We start from the raw sequence: 6,000 nt of genomic DNA, 5'->3' as shown, positions 1-6,000 counted from the left end.
AAGCCTAAAGATCTTCCTCAGGTTCCGCCGGGGGTCCAGTGTCAACCCCCTATAATCTGCCCATCTCTTCCATACCTTAAAGTGCTTGCGGGGGCACCCTCGTGCCTCAAATATTGGTCGCTCCAGACCCATACAAAAGTCCAGTCCGGCTCTCCATGCACTCAGGGGGGGGGGGGCCCTTGCATCCTTCCAAGCTCGGGCCAGGTCTCTTTTGGCAACCACCAACCCCAAGAGCAACAAATGACATTTGTATATGTTCCCACCAACCCCCTCCAGGATGTGGAGTAGACCTAAGCGATGAGTACGAGGAAGATCCCAGCCCAGCACCTCAGACAGGCAGTTCCACACACCCCTCCGGAAACCAACTAGTCTAGGACATGACCATACCGTATGGAGCAATGTGCCCATTGCAGCCCCACAGCGCAAACATTCCGGTGACCCAATCAAGCCTGCCTTCCACAGACGCTCACGGGTGTAGTAGGCCCTATGTAGAATTTTGAATTGGATTAGTCTAAACCGTATTGCAATGGCTGCCCCCCTTGGGGATTCCAGGGCCTCCCTCCAATCATCCTCATCCAGGGGACCAATATCTGCTTCCCAAGCCGTCCTCAGGGGAAGAAGAGTGGAGGAACAGTGAGTGACCATTGTCTGGTAAATACGAGAGACTTTCTTATCTCCAAGGTCGCCCATGAAGACCTTCGCCTCAATCGGACTAAATTCAGGAAGCGAGTCTAGGTTGGCAATGCTGGGTGTCAGTGCGTGTCGGAATTGCAGGTACCGAAAAAACTGGGACTGGGGCATATTGAACTCCGTGCTGAGCGCTTGGAATGATTTGAGCATCGTCCCGGACATTACATGTCCCAGCTGCGAGATTCCGATCGTGTCCCAGCCATCGAATCCCGATAATGTGGAAAGTTCGGGGAGTAGGCCTTTGTGCCACAGCGGCGTTTCGGCAGTCAGTCTACCCCACCAGCCCATGCGACGTAAGGCCTGCCGCCACACAGCAAAGACAAGTCTTGTGACCCTTGGCAGCGTCCGGCGCAGCCGGGCTGAGTAGAGGATTGTATGGAGCGTATTGTCGCCCATCAATGCGCGTTCTAGGGCATAAGCCGGATCCCCACTGTCCCCATACCTCCATTCGTTCAGGATTAGTAGGTGAGCGGCCTGGTAATAGGACAGCAGATCCGAGGTGGCCAGGCCTCCACAAAAAGTGGATAAGAAGCACGTACGCAGCGCTACCCTGGCAGCCCCCCCAGCCCACAGGAAGCGGCCCAAGACCGAGTTGACCTGTCGAAACCACTGGGGTGCGATAGGATAGGGATGATTCTGCAATTGATATAAGAGGCGCGGGAGCACTGCCATTTTGAAAATCGCAGATCTGCCGAATATAGAGAGGGGCATCCGAGACCATGTTTTCACATTCGCCTGAACTCGCTCCCAAACGGGCACTACGTTGCGTTCCCAGGCAGTGTTTACCGATTCTGATAGGAACACCCCCAGATATTTCAGACCGCTGGTAGCCACCTGCAGTCCCGATGTCCAGGGATCCGTCACGGTTCCATCTCCCAGTACCCATAGGGTGGATTTACGCAGGTTCAGATATAGGCCCGAGACTTCCCCAAAGATTCGCATAATTTCCAGCACTCGCGGCCCCGAGCGCTGCAAATCGGTAAGGAAGAAGAGAACATCGTCTGCGTATAGTGCGATTCTATCCGAGAGGTTGCCGTTCCACACAAAGCCCCGCATCTGCGCATCTATACGCACCCAGGCGGCCAGAGGCTCCATGGCCGGAGCGAACAAGTAAGGGGAAAGCGGACACCCCTGTCGAGTCCCTCGTCCAATGTGAAACGTCTCCGACACCGCCCCTGCGACTCGCACCGAGGCCGTAATGCCGGTATACAGTAGCTTGACATATGACAGGAAGACCGGGCCTAGATTGAGACGGGACAGGAGTGTAAAGAGGTACGTCCAGCTGACCGAGTCAAAGGCTTTGTTTATATCAGCTAGTAACAGAGCCGCCTGTTCTCCTGTGGCCCCCATGGCATCAACCGCTGCCTGTGCGCGTCGGATGTTATGTCGCGTCGCCCTGTGAGGCATAAATCCGGCCTGGTCCGGATGGACCAGATCCGTTATATGCGGGAGTAACCGATTCGCCAGAGCCTTAGCCAGAATTTTAGCCTCTATATTGAGTAAAGAGATGGGACGATACGAGTCATGCCTTTCTGGGGGTCTACCTGGTTTCTGAAAAACCACGACTTCAGCATGGCGCCAGTCAGGGGGCAACGTGCCCCGCGTACGCGCCGTCTCAAGTGCACGGCGATAATGGGACCCCAGTTGTACATGAAATTTCTTATAGAACTCACATGGGTAGCCGCTCGGGCCAGGGGCCTTCCCGGCATTGAGTTGTCCCAGGGCCTCTCCCAGCTCCTCTGCTGTAAGGGGTACATCAAGAGCCTTCCTGGTCTCATCCGACACCGCTTTAGGTGGCAAGTCATCGATAAATTTAGCCACTTCGTCAGCCGATAAATGGTCGCACGGGGCGTATTGGGTCGTGAAGTAGCTGGCAAAACTCGCCGCCAGCTCGTTTGGGTCAGTAAGGACCACCCCGTTGTCGGTCGTAAGACCCGGCAGCGTGATGGGTTGGAGGTTGTGTTGGCAGATTTTATGGAGCATCGTACACAACTTATCCCCCCATTGGTATATTCTACTCCGCGTGGCCAGCCACGCCTGCTTGGCCTCATCTATTAAGACAGACGCATAGGATTGCTGTGCCTTAAGAAGCAACCGTATCCCGACTTCATCGCCACCTTCCCTCTGCTGTTCTGAGGTTTCTACCTGCGCGGCCGTCTCCGTGATCGTTTCTTGATGCCTCCGACGGGCCGCAGTACACCACGCGATGTCCACCTCCCGTATAGTGGGCTTCATGGCCTCCCACACCACTCCTGCGTCAATATCGCCTACCAGGTTTTCTCGCCAATAGTGGTCTATCGCCTCCCGCAGGTGTTTGACATAGGCAGGCTGCTGGAGATGCCACGAGGACATGAATGGCTGACGTTTTCGAAGGAGGTCCACCCTAACCGACACCGGGGAGTGATCGGACAGTCCCCTCGGTAAGATCTCCGCGTTTTTCACCCTGCACAGGAACGTTCTGGGCACAAACACATAGTCCAATCTTGAGAAGGAGCCATGCACTGCAGACACATATGTATACTCGCGTACTGTAGGGTGCATATGTCGCCACGTATCCATCCAGCCCATTCCCTCAATCATAGCATGCAGTCTAGTGGGTGGGGTGGAGGGATCCCATCTACTTCCTGGCACCTCCGGCGATCCATACATACGTCCATCACCTCATTCCAATCACCCCAACCACCGCTAAGGATTCCGGGATGTCCTCCCACACAGTGAACAGCTTCTCAGCCAGGGCCCACTGCAGGGGGGGGGGGCGTAGACACTCCCAAATACCACAGGTTCAGTACCCACCATGCCCTTAACAAAGATATAGCGACCCTGTGGGTCCACCCACTGCTTCTCATGAACGTAGGCCACCCTGCGGTGAATCAAGATGGCCACCCCTCTGGACCCCCTGGAAAACCCGGCGTGAAAAACCTGGTGATAGCCAAACCTCTGCAGACCTAGTACCTTCGAGCCCATCATGTGGGTTTCCTGGAGCAAGAGCACATCTGCGACCTCTCTTTTCCCCCAGCGCAATACTGCACCACGTTTAATCTTGTCCAGCATTCCCCTGACTTTCCATGTGATCACTCGTAAGAACTCCTCGGGGAGTCTATGAGTCATTTCAGCCATAGTCAAGCGGGACCCACCAAACAGGCCCTCTGCGCCAACGCCACCCACCGCGCACTGTAATTATCGCCATTGCAAAAGACACGTGCATTCCCTTCCACCCGCCCCAGTACCCCAAAACAACAGGAAGAGCAACCCCTGCTCTCCCCCCCCACCCCTCACCCCCAAAACAATCACAAACCCCTTGCCCACACAATCCTGAACACTCCCCGTCCCCAACTCAACAGTCTTGTCTACCCGCACCCCCCCCCCCCCCTATACCTCACTGAACTATGAAGTACCTGTCACGGCATGAGTAGCCCCGAGTCCAAAACAGAGGGCCCAGGACCAGCCATGCCAATGGATCCCAACTCCCCAGAAAACAGTGAACTCACCCCCCCTCCCCTATTACCTCCCACATTAGTAGGAGAGTGGCAGCCCCTAGTATGCAGTCCCCGAACCCTACCCCACAACCCCACTCATGTTCAATAATTCAGTAGCGAATCAATCCTGAGGCAGCGATAATGCTTCCAGTCTACTGAACCTCAAGAGCCCTTGCGCAATCAACCAGGACCTGCAACACCAAATGAAAAAGGCACCGAGTTCCCATGGTCTTCAGTGATCTGTGCCAGAATGATCTGAGTCTTCAGTTCTGCCACTGTCCTGCGTGCCATTGATGGAAGCTGACCGCTTTCGTGATTTGGACCTCCGGTTTCTCCTGTTCTTGGCCGTCCGAACCCTCCGTTCCTGCGACGACCCCCTCGAAGAGCCCGGGTTCAGTCCCGGCTGAGAGTTTGGCCTGATTCTCACTGTTTCGTCGGTCCATTTAAAGAGGTCCTCCGGGGTGTCAAAGAATAGCGTCTGCGATTGGAAAATCACCCTCAGACGAGCCGGGTACAGCAGGGAGTACTGGAGTTTCAGACCCCGCAGCTTCGCCTTCGCGGCCATGAAGGAATGACGCTGTTGCTGTACAAGCTTGGTATAGTCAGGAAAGATCATTATCTTTCGATTCTCGTAGAGAATGGCATCTCTGGTTCTTGCTTCCTTCAAAATGACGTCCCGTTCATGATAATTCAAAAGTCTAGCAATCACCGCTCTGGGCCGTTCACCCTCCGGCGGGCTCTGCGTCAAGACGCGATGCGCGCGTTCAATGACGAAGCAGTTGGACAGAGCCCCCGGGGGCAGCCATGTCTCCAGCCACTGCGTGAGAAATTGTTCCATGTTACCCTTCTCACATCGTTCCGGAAAGCCAATGAAGCGGAGGTTATTGCGACGTGCACGCCCCTCAGCATCCTCCACCCGGAGCGCCAGGCCCCGTTGCGCAGTTTCCATTGCCGACATTTTCTTCTTTAGGGTGCCCACGTCGTCCTCTACTACCGACACCCTAGATTCCGCCTCCGTGATCCGTGCCACAGCATTTCGCAAATCTTGGCGCAACAGGGTGACATCTGCGCCCACCGCACCTATTTTGGCGTCTAGCATGTCTCTAGACTGGGTGATGGCCGCCATAAGTGCTGCATTGTCCGGCCCTCCTCCTTGTTGTCAACCTCCCGAGGGTCCGGGGCCCCCGCTGGGTCCCGTAAATTTATCAATTGTCGCCTGTTTGGTGAGGCCGCCACCTCCTCTGGCCATGGCTGCGACTTGTACTTGGGCCACCGATTATGTAGGCAGATGTGGCAGTATAAGGTCTCTGATCACTTCTGCCAAGCTCAACAGGGGAGACCCACATAGCAGCACCCTTCCCACTGTGAGGGTCAGATGGTCATACCCCTGGTCCAGCCCCACACCCGGGTCAGTTCAAGGCAGGCCCCGGGGTCCACACCCCAGTCAGCGATGATCAGCGCGTCCCACACTCTGCTGGCCGATCCGTGCCACTCCGCCGGCCTCCACTCCTGCAGTATTTGGGGACCCAGGGGGGTACTCGCAGTTCGCTGCCAGTCGCGCGGCAAAGCCAGCAATGGTCCAGCCCGCCCGCCGCCGTCCAGCCACTTTCGGGACCTCCGCTCATGAATGGCCAGCAGAGGAGGTCCCCTCCAAGCAAATCAGCTCCCCCGGCTCCGCCGAGGCCCAGCTATGGCAGAGGCGGATGGTGACTTACGCGGCGGGGGCCGCGAAACTCGAGGCCTCGGCTGAACCTGGTCCACAGGGCCGCAACGTCTGGCCAGACAGGCTCACCACACCAAGGAACTCCACACCTCCAGCGGGGCCCCCGGGGGA

This window comes from Lissotriton vulgaris, chromosome 4_1 (assembly GCF_964263255.1).
Source record: "Lissotriton vulgaris chromosome 4_1, aLisVul1.2, whole genome shotgun sequence".
NCBI classification, from domain to species: Eukaryota; Metazoa; Chordata; class Amphibia; order Caudata; family Salamandridae; genus Lissotriton; species Lissotriton vulgaris.
Note: the sequence above shows the minus strand (reverse complement) of the source record.